At 40.5% G+C, this 21,743-nt stretch overlaps 1 protein-coding gene across 2 annotated transcripts in view; it reads left to right on the top strand.

The window, feature by feature from the left end:
- The window catches only part of ACSL3 (acyl-CoA synthetase long chain family member 3), a 135,124-nt gene extending 113,808 nt beyond the window's left edge, over positions 1-21,316 (top strand). For both annotated transcript variants that reach the window (XR_003435581.1, XR_003435579.1), the window contains 2 exons: positions 17,060-17,132; positions 21,192-21,316. The gene's annotated coding sequence lies outside the window, so the exon portion shown is untranslated. The remainder of the gene's footprint in view (positions 1-17,059; positions 17,133-21,191) is intronic.
- The last annotated feature ends 427 nt before the right edge of the window (positions 21,317-21,743 follow it).

Genomic DNA, 21,743 nt, shown 5'->3' with positions numbered 1-21,743 from the left:
TTGATTTCCATTTGCATGGAATATCTTTTTCCATCCCCTCACTTTCAGTCTGTATGTGTCCCGAGGTCTGAAGTGGGTCTCTTGTAGAGAGCATATATATGGGTCTTGTTTTTGTATCCATTCAGCAAGCCTGTGTCTTTTGGGTGGAGCATTTAATCCATTCACATTTAAGGTAATTATCGATATGTATGTTCCTATGACCATTTTCTGAATTGTTTTGGTTTGTTTTTGTAGGTCCTTTTCTTGTCTTGTGTTTCCCACTTAGAGAAGTTCCTTTAGCATTTGTTGTAGAGCTGGTTTGGTGGTGCTGAATTCTCTTAGCTTTTGCTTGTCTGTAAAGCTTTTGATTTCTCCATCGAATCTGAATGAGATCCTTGCCAGGTAGAGTAATCTTGGTTGTAGGTTCTTCCCTTTCATCACTTTAAGTGTATCATGCCACTCCCTCTGGCTTGTAGAGTTTCTGCTGAGAAATCAGCTGTTAACCTTATGGGAGTTCCCTTCTATGTTATTTGTCGTTTTTTCCTTGCTGCTTTCAATAATTTTTGTTTGTCTTTAATTTTTGCCATTTTGATTACTATGTGTCTCGGCGTGTTTCTCCTTGGGTTTATCCTGTATGAGACTTGCTGCACTTCCTGGACTTGGGTGGCTATTTCCTTTCCCATGTTAGGGAAGTTTTTGACTATAATCTCTTCAAATATTTTCTCTGGTTCTTTCTCTCTCTCTTCTCCTTCTGGGACCCCATAATGCGAAAGTTTTTGCATTTAGTGTTGTCCCAGAGGTCCCTTAGGCTGTCTTCATTTCTTTTCATTCTTTTTTCTTTATTCTGTTCCGCAGCAGTGAATTCCACCATTCTGTCTTCCAGGTCACTTATCTGTTCTTCTGCCTTAGTCATTCTGCTATTGATTCCTTCTAGTGTAGTTTTCATTTTAGTTATTGCATTGTTCATCTCTAGGTCTTTAATTCTTCTAGGTCTTTGTTTGTTCTTTAATTTGTTTGTTTGTTTGTTCTTTAATTCTTCTAGGTCTTTGTTAAACATTTCTTGCATCTCGTTGATCTTTGCCTCCATTCTTTTTCTGAGGTCCTGCATCATCTTCACTATGATTATTCTGAATTCTTTTTCTGGAAGATTGCCTATCTCCACTTCATTTAGTTGTTTTTCTGGGGTTTTATATTGTTCCTTCATCTGGTAAATAGCACTCTGCCTTTTCATCTTGTCTATCTTTCTGTGAATGTGGTTTTTGTTCCACAGGCTGCAGGACTGCAGTTCTTGTTGCTTCTGCTGTCTGCCCTCTGGTGGATGAGGTTATCTAAGAGGCCTGTGTAAATTTCCTGATGGGAGGGACTGGTGGTCGGTAGAGCTGACTGTTGCTCTGAGTTTGACTGTTATTGAATGAGTGAAAACACATATGTTATTTAAGATAATCTCTAAGGATAAACACCCAAAGTTTATTTTTGTGATGAGAAAGTTATACTTTCTTTCCCCTCTTGCGAATTCTTTTCCCATTTACTTTGGTGAGAATGGGATGGAGGGCTAAGAACAGAGCTATGAAAAACAGAGAGAAGAAGGAAATTAGAAGAGATTAAAGCATAGAGAGTGATAATCAAGACAAAAAGGAAGTGAAAAGAAGGCTATCCTTCTTGATATTAGTGTATCAGTTTCAGGACCAGAGAGAAAAATGCCCATGGATTTCCCAAAAGCAAGCTGGGGTTCCCGTCTGGCCATGAGGTAGGGCCATGTCCATCTGTCCCTGCTTCTGAAGGAAGAGAAGAGAACATGTGAGGTCTCCCTGTACAAAGTTCAGAAGGAATTCGGGCATCCACACTCCAGCTGTCTCTCCATTCTGTTTATTTTCCTTTTCATACTCTCTCCCAGCTCTTAGGAACCTTCCCTTTCAGCCTGTTCAGCTGAAGATTGCAAGAAAACATAACCTTGGCAACCCCAAAGGGCCTTTGGAACCCATTCAGACATCCATTATTAAAATCCAAAAGCTAGATTTTTCCTGAGAACTAAGCACAGTACTTGGCTGTGCTTGGTAGATGTATGGAAATATGCTGGCTTTTCCATGTGGGTGAGTGGGCTGTAGCACTGTTGACCTACCTAAACTGGGAAAGCAAGTATAGGTGAACAGTCTTTAGTGCTGTGTCTTTTTACCCTTTATGTGAATACAGCCTGGAAAAGGTACTCTTGAAATATGCTCTAGCCTAAAGAAGAGAAGATCATGGTGGAGGCAAGAGCACATGGAACCTGGCTGCCAGTGTCATTGACAATGATCGTCCCAGGAGATTGTCCTGCTATGGTAGCTCTGAAAGTGGAAACTCTCTCACTCAGTAGTCTGCTTGGAAATGGGCTAATGGCTTACAGTCATTCCTCTTCCAGACCAATTGCCCTCCTTTTGGGGTAGTAGCTCCAAAGTGCCAGAGGTGAGGGAAGGGGTGCACCCCTCACCTGAAATTGAAATATGGGCAACATCTAGTTAAAGAGAATGTCCAGAGTAGATGTGATCCGTGGTATGAGAGCATTCATATGAGGAAGTGTAGCTGGTGGGAAGAAGTGTTTCTGAGAGGAGGTACCAGAGAGGGATAACAAGTAACTTGAGGGGTTTACCAGGAGACAGTGGATGATGATGGTGGTAGGATACCTGTGGTTGCATTTCAGGGACCATCAGATAGCAGTTCTATTGCAGCTGCCAGCTGATAGCTAGCTGCCTGCTTTTCTTCTTCCAGTGGTGCCTTAAGAGTCCTTTCCCCAGAGTGTTGATCTTGGTACAGTTTTCCCCATATGCCCTTTCCTAGTGATGGCTCAGGTTCCTACACACAAAGGGAAGATAAGAATTGAATACTGAAATATTCATATATATGGTTTATCCATGGGGGTGCTAGACTCAAAATCTCCAACTAGTAGGACATTTTCACCAAACCATATTTTACTTTCATGGTCTAACTACATGCAAAGACAAAGATCATATTTTCCTCTGGGCTTTAGTATAGTATCTTCCTTTAGTAAAATATCTTTCCTCTGGGCTTTAGTACAGTTGCTTCAGTATCCATAGGGAATTGATTGCAGGATTCCTGTGAGCACTGAGGTCCGAGGATGCTCAAGTCGTTTGTATAAAATGGCATGGTATTTGCATATAACCTATGCCCATCTTCCTGTATACTTTAAATAATCTCTAGGTTACTTATAATACTTAATACAATGCTATGCTATGTAAATAGTTGCCAGCCATGCAGCAAATTCAAGTTTTGATTTTTGGAACTTTCTGGAACTTTTTTTCCTGAATATTTTTGATCTCCAGTTGGTTGAATCTGCAAATACAGAACTGTGGATACAGAAGGCCAACTGTACTTCAGAAGCTGGAAATCAATGGAAATACACACACACACACACACACACACACACACACACACACACACACACACCCCCCACATGCATGTAGCTTCTTCTATGATTAGGGTTGGTTATGGAGGAAAAGTAGGTAATGTTTCATTCGTTCATTCATTCATTCATTCGTTCATGTCATATACTCTGAGCACCTTTTTGAGCTAGTTCTCCTACTAGGAGCTGGAGTATAGCAGGGTACAGTCAGAAGTCTTTACCCTTATAAGGCTCATAACTAATATGACCTCAGGCAATAGATTGACGTCTCTATTATCTCTACAATACAATATAATATTCAGTTGACTTTCTTCCTCTCTGTTCTCTGTCCTGGGAGTCCCGTGGGCCCCAGCACCTCTGCAATCCCAGAGCAGATGCACGGAGGGCAGAGTCAGGGGAGTGCACCGTGACACTGACTCATGTCCGCCGGGTGACTGGATAAGCCAGAGGGTTTCTTGGGGGCTTCCATTTCTACAACCGTATTATGAAAAATCCAGTACCCACCCTTGCCACAAGGGCCATTCTGCTGGCTTCCAGTGTCACAGCTATGCTAGGAACAGCTGGCTCTTCTAGGCGGTGCTTTTGCCATTAGTGTTTCATGCTGTCTGTTCAATGTCCACATACGTGGTGTGAGGACCACCTGGTCAGAGGTGGCCTGCTCTGCTTTGGGGTGGAATCCTGGCTTCTCTCTGCCGTCTTGTTTATAAATCTCCGTCTGCTCAGTCTCAGAGCTCTGAGAGGAGAACACCAGGCAGCACTGCTGGCTGCTCTGTGTCCGCTCTGCAAAGAGTTCTGGTAATTTTCCTCTGAGAGAAAAAGGGCTGGTTGCCAGCCTTAGCCTGTGATCCCTCCGCTGTCCTGCCTGTGTCAGCTGATGAAATAAGGGCTTTTGATTTCATTTTCCATTATTTTCTCTGACACGGAGCCACTAAGAAAAGGAGGCTAGTAACTTTCAGGTTATCCCAGGCAGCTGAGAAATATTCACAGGAACAAAAATATTAGACTCACTAAATCCTAGGACTCAAATCACAGTAGTATACTAACGCTTATGAATACATTATGCCTTTGTAGATTTGCAGATATGTTTGTGTATGCACATTTTTCTCCCCCCCAAATTTGTAACAAATGAGAAAGAACAATACCCCCTTTGCACTATCTTTGTTTTTTAGGTTGAAAAGCAAAAACACCATGCAGCCCTTGGCCAAAAAGAGTTTCTCTTCTGTACATTTTTGGAGCAGAGTTTTGTGGGAATCTAGGTTTTCCATCTTTTTAAAAAATTATTCCTATATTCTAGCTACTTGTGGGGACCCTTCCTCTTGGAAAATGTAGAGAGTCTAGCACTGAACATTTTAGTTGAGGCACTATACCTCAAGCTCCTAGTGTACTTTGTTGCCTTCTAGTATATTTCACCACAGAAAGTGTGTGCATGTATGGGTGTATTTAACAACGCAATCTAGTCTTATATGCCGGAAGCATTATTTTTCTTATCAAAACTTTAAATCCTTCTCTCCTTGCTAAATAATAAATTTAACATTATTTAAAGAGATTGGACTCTCGTGCCTATTTCCCTTATAAGAGCCTCTAAGGAGCTGAGAATGGCTCTGCATGAAACTTCTGGAACAAGCGGGGTCAACCTTGAGCAGATTATTTCTGATTCTCAGCTCTCTCCTTCGATGGAAGGGGCATGGGGCTCAGTAAATGCTGCCAAGGATCTTTAAGTTGTGGGCACATCTACATGTATAAACAGTTTAAATAAATGCATCAGTGTGTTTCATTCGTTTAAGTTAGTATAATATACACTTATTAAATTACACACTTGGATTCATTCTCTCCACAACTGTTTTGGAATGAAACCAGCCATTTAAGGGAAAAGATCAATTTGGTTGGTTGCTGCTATCGTGTAAGATAGAACAACGCACGTTAACATGCTTTTCCCTCTTTGGCCGTGGGCACAGCTGGTATTATATAGTCCAAACTGATTCAACGGGTCAATTATTGTGACACTGCATTTCTAAACTGTTCCAAAAGCAAAGGTTGAACGTTGTTTTTAAGAGTTATCAAGCGATCATTCTGTTGGTATCTGGAAGGGAAAACCCCCCTGAGAAAACCCTGCTCACAGGGGTCATTTCACTTGATTCACATATTCACCGGAGGAATATCGGATCCCTCTCTAATAATCACTAAGGTGCCATGTGGGATCATTTAGCTAAGTGATATGCAGATGTTGTCATCCCTCACAGGTAACTATGGCAACGGATGCTCTGCTGACAAGCTCTGTGCCTACCATTATTAGAGATTCGACAGTCTTCTCAACTACAATTAACTGGTATTTTTCCCCCCATGGATTTGTAAGGCAATTGACGTCAGCATTTCCAGAGTGCAAATAAAGATATTTCGGATGCGGAAAAAAAACAGACTTCATTTTAAAATCATGGCATTTACTCAGAAAGGCAGCTCAGAGAGGGAAATGCAAATGGGGAAGCATCAGTCCGGTCTGCCTTTCTCTTTTCAGAGAGAAGGAGCTTGTCAATGTTTCTGTGTGTGAAATTTGAGCGAATGGTTTTAGACATCTCCATGTGTTAAACAGCTAAGTTTTTTCTTGCAATATTTAGAGACAAAGCATCACAGAGAAAATTCTAAATAGCAATACACTATTTTGGCCAGCCCAAAAGATAGCTTTTTCTCAGCCTTTCCTTTTTTTCTTTTTTTTTTTTCCTGCTTTATAACAAAGTGAATCAGTTATACATATACATATGTTCCCATATCTCTTCCCTCTTGCATCTCCGTCCCTCCCACCCTCCCTATCCCACCCCTCCAGGCGGTCACAATGCACTGAGCTGATCTGCCTGTGCTATGCAGCTGCTTCCCACTAGCTATCTACCTTACGTTTGGTAGTGTATATATGTCCATGCCTCCCTCTCGCTTTGTCACAGCTTACCCTTCCCCCTCCCCATATCCTCAAGTCCATTCTCTAGTAGGTCTGTGTCTTTATTCCTGTCTTACCCCTAGGTTCTTCATGACATTTTTTTTCTTAAATTCCATATATAGGTGTTAGCATACAGTATTTGTCTTTCTCTTTCTGACTTACTTCAATCTGTATGACAGACTCTAGGTCTATCCACCTCATTACAAATAGCTCAATTTCGTTTCTTTTTATGGCTGGGTAATATTCCATTGTATATATGTGCCACATCTTCTTTATCCATTCATCTGATAATGGAAACTTAGGTTGTTTCCATCTCTGGGCTATTGTAAATAGAGCTGTAATGAACATTTTGGTACATGACTCTTTTTGAATTATGGTTTTCTCAGGGTATATGCCCAGTAGTGGGATTGCTGGGTCATATGGTAGTTGTATTTGTAGTTTTTTAAGGAACCTCCATACTGTTCTCCACAGTGACTGTATCAATTTACATTCCCACCAACAGTGCAAGAGTGTTCCCTTTTCTCCACACCCTCTCCAGCATTTATTGTTTCTAAATTTTTTGATGATGGCCATTCTGACTGGTGTGAGATGATATCTCATTGTAGTTTTGATTTACATTTCTCTAATGATTAATGAAGTTGAGTATTCTTTCATGTGTTTGTTGGCAGTCTGTATATCTTCTTTGGAGAAATGTCTATTTAGGTCTTCTGCCCATCTTTGGATTGGGTTGTTTGTTTTTTGTTATTGAGCTGCATGAGCTCCTCATAAACTTTGGAGATTAATCCTTTGTCAGTTGTTTCATTTGCAAATATTTTCTCCCATTCTGAGGATTGTCTTTTGGTCTTGTTTATGGTTTCCTTTGCTGTGCAAAAGCTTTGAAGTTTCATTAGGTCCCATTTGTTTATTTTTGTTTTTATTTCCATTTCTCTAGGAAGTGGGTCAAAAAGGATCTTGCTGTGATTTATGTCATAGAGTGTTCTGCCTATGTTTTCCTCTAAGAGTTTGATAGTTTCTGGCATTACATTTAGGTCTTTAATCCATTTTGAGCTTATTATTGTGTATGGTGTTAGGGAGTGATCTAATCTCATACTTTTATATGGACCTGTCCAGATTTCCCAGCACCACTTATTGAAGAGGCTGTCCTTTCTGCACTGTACATTGCTGCCTCCTTTATCAAAGATAAGGTGGCCATATGTGCGTGGGTTTATCTCTGGGCTTTCTATCCTGTTCCATTGATCTATCTTTCTGCTTTTGTGCCAGTACCATACTGTCTTGATTACTGTAGCTTTGTAGTATAGTCTGAAGTCAGGGAACCTGATTCCTCCAGCTCCGTTTTTCGTTCTCAAGATTGCTTTGGCTATTCGGGGTCTTTTGTGTTTCCATACAAATTGTGAAATTTTTTGTTCTAGTTCTGTGAAAAATACCAGTGGTAGTTTGATAGGGATTGCATTGAATCTGTAGATTGCTTTGGGTAGTAGAGTCATTTTCACAATGTTGATTCTTCCAATCCAAGAACATGGTATATCTCTCCATCTATTTGTATCATCTTTAATTTCTTTCATCAGTGTCTTATAATTTTCTGCATACAGGTCTTTTGTCTCCTTAGGTAGGTTTATTTCTAGATATTTTATTCTTTTTGTTGCAATGGTAAATGGGAGTGTTTTCTTGATTTCACTTTCAGACTTTTCATCATTAGTGTATAGGAATGCCAGAGATTTCTGTGCATTAATTTTGTATCCTGCTACTTTACCAAATTCATTGATTACCTCTAGTAGTTTTCTGGTAGCATCTTTAGGATTCTCTATGTATAGTATCATGTCATCTGCAAACAGTGACAGCTTTACTTCTTGTTTTCTGATTTGGATTCCTTTTCTTCTCTAATTGCTGTGGCTAAAACTTCCAAAACTATGTTGAATAAGAGTGGTGAGAGTGGGCAACCTTTTCTTGTTCCTAATCGTAGTGGAATTGCTTTCAGTTTTTCAGCATTGAGGACGATGTTGGCTGTGAGTTTGTCATATATGGCCTTTATTATGTTGAGGAAAGTTCTCTCTATGCCTACTTTCTGCAGGGTTTTTTTTTTTATCATAAATGGGTGTTGAATTTTGTCGAAAGATTTCTCTGCATCTATTGAGATGATCATATGGTTTATCACACTGATTGTTTTGCATATATTGCAGAATCCTTGCATTCCTGGAATAAACCCCACTTGATGATGGTGCATGATTCTTTTAATGTGCTATTGGATTCTGTTTGCTAGTATTTTGTTGAGGATTTTTGCATTTATGTTCATCAGTGATATTGGCCTGTAGTTTTCTTTCTTTGTGACATCCTTGTCTGGTTTTGGTGTCAAGGTGATGGTGGCCTCGTAGAATGAGTTTGGGAGTGTTCCTCCCTCTGCTCGATTTTGGAAGAGTTTGAGAAGGATAGGTGTTAGCTCTTATGTAAATGTTTTATAGAATTCGTCTGTGAAGCCATCTGGTCCTTGGCTTTTGTTTGTTGGAAGATTTTTAATCACAGTTTCAATTTCAGTGCTTGTGATTGGTCTGTTCATATTTTCTATTTCTTCCTAATTCAGTCTTGGCAGGTTGTGCATTTCTAAGAATTTGTCCATTTCTTCCAGGTTGTCCATTTTATTGGCATAGAGTTGCTTGTAGTAATCTCTCATGATCTTTTGTATTTCTTCAGTGTCAGTTGTTACTTCTCTTTTTTCATTTCTAATTCTATTGATTTGAGTCTTCTCCCTTTTTTTCTTGATGAGTCTGGCTAATGGTTTATCAATTTTGTTTATCTTCTCAAAGAACCAGCTTTTAGTTTTATTGATCTTTGCTATCGTTTCCTTCATTTCTTTTTCATATATTTCTGATCTGATTTTTATGATTTCTTTCCTTCTGCTATCTTTGGGGGTTTTTTGTTCTTCTTTCTCTGATTGCTTTAAGTGCAAGGTTAGGTTGTTTATTCGAGATGTTTCCTGTTTCTTAAGGTAGGATTGTATTGCTATAAACTTCCCTCTTAGAACTCCTTTTGCTGCATCCGATAGATTTTGGGTCATCGTTGTCTCCATTGTCATTTGTTTCTAGGTGTTTTTTAATTTCCTAATTGATTTCTTCAGTGATCACTTCGTTATTAAGTAGTGTATTGTTTAACCTCCATGTGTTCGTATTTTTTACAGATCTTTTCCTGTAATTGATACCTAATTTCATAGCGTTGTGGTCAGAAAAGATACTTGAAACAATTTCAATTTTCTTAAATTTACCAAGGCTTGACTTGTGACCCAGGATATGATCTATCCTGGAGAATGTTCCATGAGCACTTGAGAAAAATGTGTATTCTGTTGTTTTTGGAAGGAATGTCCTATAAATATCAATTAAGTCCATCTTGTTTAATGTATCATTTAAAGCTTGTGTTTCCTTATTTATTTTCATTTTGGATGATCTGTCCATTGGTGAAAGTGGGGTGTTAATGTCCCCTGCTATGAATGTGTTACTGTCGATTTCCCCTTTTATGGCTGTTAGTATTTGCCTTATATATTGAGGTGCTCCTATGTTGGGTGCATAAGTATTTACAATTGTTATATCTTCTTCTTGGATCGAGCCCTTGATCATTATGTAGTGTCCTTCTTTGTCTCTTCTAGTAGTCTTTATTTTAAAGTCTATTTTGTCTGATATGAGAATTGCTATTCCAGCTTTCTTTTGGTTTCCATTTGCATGAAATATCTTTTTCCATCCCCTCACTTTCAGTCTGTATGTGTCTCTAGGTCTGAAGTGGGTCTCTTGTAGACAGCAAATATATGGGTCTTGTTTTTGTATCCATTCAGCCAATCTGTGTCTTTTGGTGGCAGCATTTAGTCCATTTACATTTAAGGTAATTATCAATATGTATGTTCCTATTCCCATTTTCTTAATTGTTTTGGGTTCATTATTGTAGGTCTTTTCCTTCTCTTGTGTTTCTTGCCTAGAGAAGTTCCTTAGCAGTTGTTGTAAAGCTGGTTTGGTGGTGCTGAACTCTCTCAGCTTTTGCTTGTTTGTAAAGATTTTAATTTCTCCATCAAATCTGAATGAGATCCTTGCTGGGTAGAGTAATCTTGGTTGCAGGTTTTTCTCCTTCATCACTTTAAATATGTCCTGCCAGTCCCTTCTGGCTTGCAGAGTTTCTGCTGAAAGATCAGCTGTTAACCGTATGGGGATTCCCTTGTGTGTTATTTGTTGTTTATCCCTTGCTGCTTTTAATATGTTTTCTTTGTATTTAATTTTTGACAGTTTGATTAACATGTGTCTTGGCGTATTTCTCCTTGGAGTTTTCCTGTATGGGACTCTCTGTGCTTCCTGGACTTGATTAACTATTTCCTTTCCCATATTAGGGAAGTTTTCAACTATAATCTCTTCAAATACCTCCTCAGTCCCTTTCATTTTCTCTTCTTTTCTGGAACCTCTATAATTCGAATGTTGGTGCATTTAATGTTGTCCCAGAGGTCTCTGAGACTGTCCTCACTTCTTTTCATTCTTTTTTCTTTATTCTGCTCTGCAGTAGTTATTTCCAGTATTTTATCTTCCAGGTCACTTATACGTTCTTCTGCCTCAGTTATTCTGTTATTGATCCCATCTACAGTATTTTTAATTTCATTTATTGTGTTGTTCATCGTTGTTTGTTTCATCTTCAGTTCTTCTAGGTCCTTGTTAAATGTTTCTTGCATTTTGTCCATTCTATTTCCAAGATTTTGGATCATCTTTGCTGTCATTATTCTGAATTCTTTTTCAGGTAGACTGCCTATTTCCTCTTCATTTGTTAGGTCTGGTGGGTTTTTATCTTGCTCCTTCATCTGCTGTGTGTTTTTCTGTCTTCTCATTTTGCTTATCTTACTGTGTTTGGGGTCTCCTTTTCACAGGCTGCAGGCTCATAGTTCCCGTTGTTTTTGGTGTCTGTCCCCAGTGGCTAAGGTTGGTTCAGTGAGTTGTGTAGGCTTTCTTGTGGAGGGGACTAGTGCCTGTGTTCTGGTGGATGAGCCTGGATCTTGTCTTTTTGGTGGGCAGGTCCACGTCTGGTGGTGTGTTTTGGGGTGTCTGTGGACTTATTATGATTCTAGGCAGCCTCTCTGCTAATGGGTGGGGCTGTGTTCCTGTCTTGCTAGTTGTTTGGCATAGGATGTCCAGCACTGTAGCTTGCTGGTCGTTGAGTGAAGCTGGGTACTGGTGTTGACGTGGAGATCTCTGGGAGATTTTTGCCACTTGATATTATGTGGAGCTGGGAGGTCTCTTGTGGACCAGTGTCCTGAAGTTGGCTCTCCCACCTCAGAGGCACAGCACTGACTCCTGGCTGCAGCACCAAGAGCCTTTCATCCACACGGCTCAGAATAAAAGGGAGAAAAAGTAGAAAGAAAGAATTAGTAGAAGTAGAAAGAAAGAAAGAAAGGAGGGAGGGAGGGAGGAAGTAGGGAAGGAAGGAGGGAAGGAAGGAAAAAATGAAAGAAAGGAAGAAGATAAAGTAAAATAAAATAAGATAAAATATAGTAAAGTTATAAAAATAAAAAAGTAATTATTAAGAAAAAAAATAAAACAAAAGAACAAAAAAACAAAACAGACAGATAGAACCCTAGGACAAATGGTGGAAGCAAAGCTATACAGCATAAATCTTGCTCTCAAAGTCCACCTCATCAATTTGGGATGATTTGTTGTCTATTCATGTATTCCACAGACATCAAGTTGATTGTGGATCTTTAATCCGCTGCTTCTGAGGCTGCTGGGAGAGATCTCCCTTTCTCTTCTTTGTTCTCACAGCTCCCAGGGCCTCAGCTTTGGATTTGGCCCCGCCTCTGCGTATAGGTCGCCTGAGGGCGTCTGTTCTTCAGACAGGACGGGGTTAAAGGAGCCACTGATTTGGTGGCTCTGGCTCACTCAGGCTGGGGGGGGGGGGGGGGGGGGGGGGGCACGGAGTGCGGGGTGGGCCTGCAGTGGCAGAGGCCGGCGTGACGCTGCACCAGCCTGAGGCGCACCGTGTGTTCTCCCGGGGAAGTTGTCCCTGGATCTCGGGACCCTGGCAGTGGTGAGCTGGACAGGCTCCCCGGAAGGGGGGTGTGGACAGTGACCTGTGCTCGCACACAGGCTTCTTGGTGGCGGCAGGAGCAGCCTTAGCGTCTCATGCCCGTCTCTGGGGTCCGCGCTTTTAGCCGCAGCTCGCGCCCGTCTCTGGAGCTCCTTTAAGCAGCGCTCTTAATCCCCTCTCCTCGCGGACCAGGAAACAAAGAGGTAAGAAAAAGTCTCTTGCCTCTTCAACAGGTCCAGACTTTTCCCCAGACTCCCTCCCAGCTAGCCGTGGCGCACTAACCCCCTGCAGGCTGTGTTCACGCCGCCAACCCCAGTCCTCTCCTGGCGCTCCGACCGAAGCCCGAGCCTCAGCTCCCAGCCCCGCCCGCCCCGGTGGGTGAGCAGACAAGCCTCTCGGGCTGGTGAGTGCCGGTCGGCCCTGATCCTCTGTGCGGGAATCTCTCCGCTTTGCCCTCCGCACCCCTGTTGCTGTGCTCTCCTCCGCGGCGCCGAAGCTTTGCCCCTGTGCCACCCGCAGTCTCCGCCTGCGAAGGGGCTCCTAGTGTGTGAAATCCTTTCCTCCTTCACGGCTCCCTCCCACTGGTGCAGGTCCCGTCCCTATCCTTTTGTCTCTGTTTATTCTTTTTTCTTTTGCCCTACCCAGGTAAGTGGGGGGTTTCTTGCCTTTTAGGAGGTCTGAGGTCTTCTGCCAGCGTTCAGTAGGTGTTCTGTAGGAGTTGTTCCATGTGTAGACGTATTTCTGGTGTATCTGTGGGGAGGAAGGTGATCTCCTCGTCTTACTCTTCCGCCATCTTCCCGGAAGCTGGCTGGGAGACTTGATTTTAAATACTGTATCTGTGCCTTACTAGCTTTAAAGGCTTTTGTTAGAGGAAGTGAATGTTAACAACTCTTTATAAATTAAAGTTGCCCTCTCCCAGGAACTTCAACATTTCTCCGGAGGGATCGAATCCTTCTCAGCCTTTCTAATGAGTTGTTTGCAGTTTTATTTCTCCAGGGTTTGTGGTGAAAAGCAGTCTGATTATTTTGACTTCGAAACTTTACTTAATAATATTTTAATGTGTCAGAAATCCTTAGGCAAGGGACTAAGGCTTCAAAAGAACTCTGCATTATGGGTATATTTAATTCCATGGTAGGGTTAGGACAAAAGCAGACCTTGGTGTTTGCTGTGAAAAGTTGAAAGGCCCCAGAAAGAAACTTCAGCAGATTCCAGGTTAATAAGCATTTATTAAATACCCGTATGTGCCTTGAAAATCCTAGGTACTTTCACATTTATCTCCTCACTTAGTATCCTTATTAAGGTAAAAAGAACTCTTACAATTAGCCTTGAATATATATATATATATTTGTGTGTGTGTGTGTGTGTGTGTGTATATATATACACCCAAGGAGATAATTAACAAGGGTAAAAAAAGGAAATAACTCCACCTCATTGGATCTGAATAAAATTTGATGCAGAAGAAAAAAATAGAAGCAGAGTCCAGCAATGTTTGGATGATCCTATCGGTCAACTCTGGAGGCCGTTACACCTAGTGCTTTATTTTTCTCTACTAATGTGGCAGTCTGTTTCACCACCTCTTCAAGGTGGGAGTTTTTCCAATGATGTTTACTTGCTGGAGCTTGGACTTGACTCAGCTGAGTTCTTGCTCCAGAAAATTCATACGAGGACAGTGACTGATTAAAGTCTTGAAGCCTCAGGCTGTGCTTATCAAGTACCATCTGATTTCCCTGGAGTTTAGACCTGGGGTCGGAAGGAATCAGGTATTGGGCCTTATCATACCCAGACTGAAAGACACTCAGAAATATCATTCTTCTCCTACAGTAGAAATTTCCAGAAAGTTACTTCTAGGCCAGAAGCCAAAGAATGTAAGGTTCAGAGCTGGAAGACTTGTATTTGAAACCCTGGCCCTACTCCTTGCTCTCTTTGTGTCCTGGGATGGATTATATTACCTCTTTCTAATTTTCTTATCTCATATTGAAAAATGTTATAATGAGGTTGATTTAAATGTAAAATGAGATAGAGTAGGTGTGAGATTTCTGTAAATTCTAAAACGCTTTTGCAAAACTTATTAACTCACTATTGGAAAAATTGGGAAATACAATCTTGGGGTTGGAAAAGGAAAGGGAAGCCAAATGGTTGGTATTGGAGTAGATTTTTTTGCAATGCGTTCTTGGGCAAGGATACGTACAAGGGAGACAAAGCATACTGAGCCTTATCCCACAGTCTGTCAGTTGGGAGTTGGGGGGAGGAGTTTGAGAAGGAGGAGTCATATAGTCAGGAGTGCTTTGATACATTTTGATGCATAACAGCATCATGGGTAGAGTGATGCCACTCTCTTAGGTTGGGTGAAGGGAATGATCTTGATGCTACCATTTTTTAAGCACTTACTATGTGATAGGCACATCACAAAATGTGCAAAATGCTTTACAAACATTCCTTTATATGTAACAAGAAATTTATGCAGATGAACTCTTACTATACCCTAGTCTGCATATCAGGAGATTAGAATATAAAGAACTAGCTTGCCCCGCGTTCACCTGGAGAAAGTGGCAGAGCTAGCCCTTAAGCTCATGGAGGGACCCCAGCCCACCAGTTAACTAAACATACTCCGAATTGAGGTGAATGGAGTAAAATGATAACTTGATTTATATAAGATAAATAATGTATTTATTAATTTATTGAATAATAATTTCTGCAAGTTTCTGTGCTAGGACCTGGGTCTATAAAAGTAAGCCTCTTGACCACCTGCAGCTTCTAGTCTGCTGGAGAAGTGTGATACATATGGAATAAATACTTAAATATTAATCAATTAATTTATTGATTAAATGCAAATATAATAAGTGCTGTACAAGAGAGTATTGGGAGCTCTGAGAGCATGTAGAGAGGGCGGTAACGTAGCCAAAGGGATAATGAGGAAGTGACACTGAAGAGAATTCTTGGACGGAGTACCCAGGTGAGCGACATGTATGTAATTTCCTCCCATCTTCCCATGCCCACATTGTATAAACAGTTCTTCAAAACTCAGCTCAAACGCTGCTTCCTCAGTGCTCTCCCAGCTGAACATGGCCCTCTTTCTCTGGAGTCCAATAATTGTTTTATTAATAGTGAACATTAATTATGTACCTACTATGTGCCAAATGTTCTACATGTTTTCGATGGATAACTCATTTGACCCTCACAACAACCCGTTAGGTATCTACTATTATTGTCACCATTTTGCAGATGAGAAAACTGAGGGAGCTAAAATAACTCTTCCTGTCACAAGAACAAGATCTCAATCCAGACAGTGCTGTACAGCCCAAGAGAGGGTGGTTATAACACTTGGCTATGCAGGCTCTAGCTATGCCTCTCTTGTGGCACTTAGGCTTTCCGACCAGTGTTAAACTAATTTTTGGAGGTATTATCTTCCTTATTGGACAGTAAGCGCTTTTTTTAATAGATAATTTACATGCAATTTAAACACGCCTCCTCTATAAAACATTTCCATCACTGCTGAAAGTTTCTCTGGATCCCTTTCCAGTCAATAACCCTCTTCTCCATTTCACCCCAGGGATGATTTATATTATCACAGTTTGTTTTTCTCTGATGTAGAACTTCATACAAATGGAATCGTACAGTATTTACTCTTTTTCGTCTGGATTCTTTCACTTAGCACAATGTTTTTGAGATTCATCCACTTTGTTCTTTTTTATGGTTGGTAGTACTCCACACATAAGCTCCTTAGGACCTGCCCATTTTTGTATCCACTCCTGTACTTAGAACCAAAGTGATATTAAAAATATTTATCAACAGGGATGACAGGGTACTTATCAGAACAGACACTGGCCTAAGGGCTGGAGCAGAGTCGTGTGCCAGAGATTAACTCCTAGTCACTGGACTGTGGGAATGTAGGGGTCCTGGAGAGGTGCCATAGGAATGGGGTTGGCTGGGGTGGTGATGGGGCACTTGAAGGCCTGGGACAGGGGCTATTCACCAGCCGGCATGGGAGTTTCCACTATTTCGGCAACTGATCCAAGTGTACCAGTGTATGCTGCTGCATATCAGCTCTGCCTAGTAAAGTGTCCTATATAGTAAAGACATTCGATAATATTAGTTTATTGAACGGATTAATAACTACAAATTAAATGTAAACCGAGGATCTCTGCTTTTATCACTTAGAATTGATCTGTCTTGAAAATATCTCTAATTACTTTGGTTTTATTTGTTGTATCATAGAGTTATGAAAAAAATTTCAGAGCCTGTATCTAGGTTGTATCATTTGGCCCAAACTTGATCCCTATCATGGTATCAAAGACTGATGAGCAACCAATACATGCTGTTAAGTCTTAAATCGAGTTTTCAGATACGAACAGTTATACCTGGAATATCACGGGGAGGAGAAGCAAGACTGTCAGTTGCAGAACGGGTACCCAGTAGAGTACCGGGCACATAGTGAAGGCCCAGAGATATTTGTCAAGTGAATGATTATGTGAATGACTACTTGTATGTGTGAAGAAGAGGAAGAGGTCAATAAGGGTTGGAGTATCCAGAGGAGGCTTCTTAAAGAAGGTGGGTTGAAGGTAGACCATGAGGGTGGGAGGTTTTAGATGAGAGAGTTAGAATAGTGGAGAGCACGAATAAAGAAATGGCACGGGTCCTGTAGAGGACACCTGTTTTTGCCTTCACAGCACCCCTTCTTCTTCCTTTGGGGGACTCACCTACATTTTCTCTGTTGCTTTCAGGCTTGGAGGGATGGCCAGTCAAGGACTTCTCTCTTCCCTGGACAGAAGTGGATGGGTGATCCAAGCTACACTGGTAAGATGTTCTTTTCTTAGCATGTGGATAAGAATTCCAGAGAATTTGGTTAAACTCATGTATCCTGATGGCAGTGCCCTGAATGGAGTGTTCCTTGGTTGCTGCTACCTGGCTCTCCAGAGCTTTCCTGATTTCCTGGATTTTCTGAAATTTTGACCACTCTGCTATTCCTGCATTTCTGTAGCCTTTCAGTATTTTTTTTTTTTTTTTTACTTAATGTAGCAGGAGTCAACTTCTGTTCCTTGTAACCAACAAACCTTGATGGATTTAGGCATTTTCCAGCTTCCCAGCCCCTAGCAGTTTTTTTTAAGATGTCCTGGCTGGTCAGTAGCTGATTTCAGAATTCTTTGGAATGTTTACTTTAGAGAATGGAATCCCCTACACTTTCCTTATGAGCAGACCATGCGGTTTCACTACTTGAGTCATAAACTGAGATGCCTAGAAATGGAATGTTCCTCTTTATAACTCAGTATCACGTTTTGCTATGCATGACCCCCAAGAGGTTCCACTCAGAAGGGTGTTGTGAAGATTTGAAGATAATACCAATCATATTGTAGACTCCTAAGAACAAAGATATGGTCTGATTTTTAAAAAATGAAGATTCTTAATTTTATAGCTGTAGCCAGTGGCTGTCTTGTGGGTTTTTTCCCCCCACTTACTTCATCTGCTATTTTTCTTGCAATGAAAGTAAATTTTTCTCTTTCCCTTCCCACCTCCTTTTATTGGGATAAACTGTTGTGGTGGTGGTGCCTTCTGTCTTTCTTTCTTAGCCTCCACTAACATTTTCATTAGCTTCATCACTTGCTACTTACTTGGAACACTCCAAGATTTGCTTCTGACTACTGCTAATTGAACTATACTCCTCATTTTTTCTCATGAATCCTGGGGAGAGTAGCATTTTCTCCCCGAGGGAAAATGAAAACATGACAGAAGACAGAGGTAGCTATTATGTAAACAAGAGAGGAATCCCAGAACAGATTTCAGTGGCCTTTGTGCAAAGGGAAAGCGGAAGTGAAGAGCCATTCAAGTCCAGGCCCGGCCACGTGGATTAGCCTTTTTCAACGATACGATAGCACAGCATGAGAAAAAAGGAGGGCCTGACTCAAGAGGAAGTGCTCCATGTGGGATGGCTGAGCGAGTAGTTGCTCTTACAATCCTCAGTGGACTCAGGATGAATGGGGAAAAGAAGGCCCTAAAGAATCTAAATATGGTACAAAATCAAAAGAATCCAAGAATGAATATGATTGTCAACAGTTTTATTCTTTGTCATGGGTTGATAATAAGTGCATTTAGCAGAGAGAAAATAAGCATTAGCTTGGGGAAAAAAATCTGCCCTTCTGATTTCAAGGCAAGCACCATATCCTTGGCTGCTTTGAAAATTACCTATCAAGTCTCACTCCTCTCTGCTCTTCCCATCATGGATCTTAGCCAAGCTCTCATTATTCCTGGTGTAATTTTCGAATGGTCTTTCTTCTCTGGTTTCTTCCCTCTTCAAGCTCTTCTTTCTGCTCCCAGAATAAACAAGACCTGGCCATGTCAACCACCTGCTTAAAGACTTGAGGATGCTCCGTAGTCCACAGATGGAGTTGGACTCTTTACCATGGCAAATAAGACCCTACCCATGTGGGCCTCCACATGCCTTCCCAGCCTGTCTCCTGCTACCTGCTTCCACCCGTCACCCCACACACATACTAACCTGCTTGCCATTCCACAAACACATCAAGCTCTTTAAGGCCTCCGTGACTTTGCTCATGCTTCTTCCATTTTGGTTTTCTCCTCAAGGTTTGCCTCCTCCAGAGAAATCGCTTAAAGACCAATATTAAAGGTCAAAATCTCTGCCCAGCAGAATCTGTTGCCTTTTCCTCTGTGCACAATTTTCTTTCTATACATACCACACATATAGCACATACATTATATCAGTGCAGCCCAATAGAAATATAACATGAACCAGATACTTAATTAAAAATTTCCAGTAGCCACATTAAAACAGTAAAAAAAACCATGCAAAGTTAATTTTAATAATATGTTTTATTTAACTCAATATATCTAAAAATATCATTTTAATATGTAATCAATGTAAAAATTACCAATAAGATATAATAAATTCTTTGAAATCTGGTGTATGTTATATACTTACAGCATACCTCAGTTTAGCCTAAATACATTACAAGTGCTCAATAGCGACATTTGGCTAGGACTACCATGTGGGACAGTCACATTATTTTATAGGTCATTGTTTTCTTGTCTTTCTTCTGGTTCAGTGATGTGTTTCTCAAGAGCTAAGCCTTATTCACCTTTTGATGTCTGCTATATAGTCCTATGTGGGGAACATAGCAGCTGAGTGAATGTGTGCTGAATGGAAGAATAATTTTTAAGTCTTGGGAATCTATGAATGTTGGGCCCACAAATGAACCATTATATTTCCTTTTATGTCAAATTCCCTTGGTAGCCTCAGTGCAAGCTATCACATAATGTTCAACAGTTCCCGTAAATCCATTGCCAAATGGTCAATGCGGCGTGCATAATAAAAATGACCTGGATGGAAGATGAGTTACACTGTTCAAATTCCATTTTTCTGTTGTAAAATTATCATAATACTTTGAATACATTATGACTATAATGATTGCACTGTAATTGAACACTTTTCAGGTACTTTTCTCATGACATTGACCTAGATGAATCAGCCATGCACACATGATCTAATCAATCACGGACAGCATCCCTGAATGTTTTCAGAGAAGATGGAAGTGGAGGGAAAAAAGGGATTAGTTAAATCGCATGTTATTTGATTACTGTCATCTCTGAACTCCTGTAGCATTTATAACCCCTGCTGGGTAACGTGTACACAATGATCCTATGGGTTCAGGGTCACAAGGAAAACCTGTGAGACCTCTGAGAGCAATGGTTATGCACCATTGGCGAAGATCCTGTTCTTTAATCCTACACTGTTAACGACCTTCTCAGTACCACAGGGACAGAATCTGTGGTGGGGACTCTTGGGGTTTCAGGATGAGATGGCAGAATACAAAGTACTGTAACATACATTTAATGGTTTATAATCAATATCTCTTCTGGCCAGACTAAAGTCCTTGAGAATCATTCAGTGACTCAAAATACAAATAATTGTGACTAAAAAGATTATCCAAAACACATGGTTTTGCATTCCTTTGCTAAAAGAAAACCCCCATTTCTGTTCCCTAGATGATAATATTCAGATGAGACTCTTGTCATGTCTGTCACCATATTCACCATCACAGATCATTTTGACTTTTCCAGTGTTTTTACGTGCTTTAATCTGTCATAGCCATTCATTTATTCAAAAAGTGGGTCAAACTCTTATTGTCATCTCTTGCACTATGATTCACATTGGCCATGGAAACTATAAAAACTATTTGAGCTAATATAATATAAGGTGTCTGTTATCTTTCAACATATAGACGCAACCATATATAATTTCTCTCATGCTGTAAATAAATCAATAGCTGTAATTAAAGGAAAATCAGTTAAAAGGAGGTAACAATATTAAGACTTTGTGCCCTACTCACTTCTCTCTGTGGAAGAAATTCCTGAATGCTGGGAGAAGGAACAGACGGGGTCTTGGTGGACAATACCTCGTCAAGTGGAATAGTCTCGTCTCCAGCTGTGCAAAAATATAATTACTTTGGCATGTCTCAAAAGACCCAGCTCTTTTGTGTTCTGGAGAAGGGAAGAGCCAAACATGGAATAGTAATGTCAATATTCAGGCCATTTATCAATCAAATCTAATCATTAAAGCAATAATGTATTCAACATTTAAAAATTTTAAAGTTTCTGTTCAGCCCAATTGTTTGAAGCACATATGTTTTAGTATGTCTTTTTCCCCTCGACCTAGACACTGAAAATATGAGTGAAATTTGAGTCTTGTCCAAATATAAACTGAAATCTAAAGGTGATGGAAGATGAGGTGCTTTGGGGGGACCATCCTTCATGCTCCATCTGCTATGAGAACCCTCTCGAGGTTTGTTGGAGAAATACTACATGATCCATTGTGTGCCTGCCTTGTTTTCATCCTTTTCCCAGACATCCCATCCATCTGGTGTTGAGTGGAGGTGGAGAACGGCTCTGGAGTCAGACAAATCTGGGCTGGATTCACTCTGGGATTTTGGGCACGATATTACTCATTAAACAATGAAGCCTTTTCTTTATATTGTTCTTGATCTTTTTTCAATTATGTATATACATACCAAAAATTCAAATTACCATTCAAGCTTTGAAACATTTTTAGGAGATTAGATCAATGGCAAATTTAGTTTATTTTTTTTCCCAAGAGTGTAATAAGGGAAGAAATTCTACTCCCTTATTGCATGCCATCAACTTTAGACTATTTATTAGACCAACTGACAGATTTTCATCAGTGTGGCTAATTTGGAACAGCATAAAACTAAAACAAGTTTTTGTTTGGGATGCTCTTTGACTTGGGTGATTTCCAATATGTCAGACAGCCCTGCAGTTAAGTTCAAGTATTGAACTCAGTAACAGTTTGCCCCCAATTTTAGAAGAGCTAATCACAAAATCAAATCTTACGAAGCAAATAAAGTAGGGGATGGTGATGCTTCTCTGACAAGAGAAATA

The sequence above is a fragment of the Aethalodelphis obliquidens genome, unplaced genomic scaffold, assembly GCF_003676395.1.
Source record: "Aethalodelphis obliquidens isolate GAN/ISIS:26980383/991018 unplaced genomic scaffold, ASM367639v1 scaffold2, whole genome shotgun sequence".
Lineage (NCBI taxonomy): Eukaryota > Metazoa > Chordata > Mammalia > Artiodactyla > Delphinidae > Aethalodelphis > Aethalodelphis obliquidens.
This window is presented reverse-complemented; position numbering and strand designations above follow the sequence as displayed.